This window comes from Myotis brandtii, unplaced genomic scaffold, assembly GCF_000412655.1.
Source record: "Myotis brandtii unplaced genomic scaffold, ASM41265v1 scaffold786, whole genome shotgun sequence".
NCBI classification, from domain to species: domain Eukaryota; kingdom Metazoa; phylum Chordata; class Mammalia; order Chiroptera; family Vespertilionidae; genus Myotis; species Myotis brandtii.
The window spans coordinates 777221-777508 of record NW_005371157.1 but is presented as its reverse complement, the minus strand read 5'-3'; the positions used below and the strand labels follow the sequence as shown (position 1 = coordinate 777508).

The 288-nt window shown below is 68.1% G+C and overlaps 1 protein-coding gene across 1 annotated transcript in view; it reads right to left on the bottom strand.

The window, feature by feature from the left end:
* Positions 1 to 288, bottom strand: part of TMEM184A (transmembrane protein 184A) — a 19472-nt gene that overhangs the window by 5431 nt on the left and 13753 nt on the right. The gene's annotated exons all lie outside the window — the stretch shown is intronic.

Sequence of the window (288 nt, the reverse complement as noted above, 5' to 3'; positions counted from 1 at the left end):
GCTGGGGGCGGGCGGGGGCCTGGCAGGGAGTCCGGACCCAGCCGTGAGGATGTGGCCCTTCTCCTGCCCCTCCCCCACCCGCCTGTGCACTGCCTTGTAGGTGTGCCTGTGTGTGCACGTGTGCACGTGTGCACACATGAGCATCGTGTGTGCTGTCACACATGTGCATGTGTGTGGTGTGTGTGGGGGGGAGCCTCACCTGGGACAGCACTTTCCCGAGAGGAGGTGCCTGTCCCCAGGTGCTGAGCCCCCCACAGAGCCCTGCCCACCTCCCCCATGCCCGGCCGG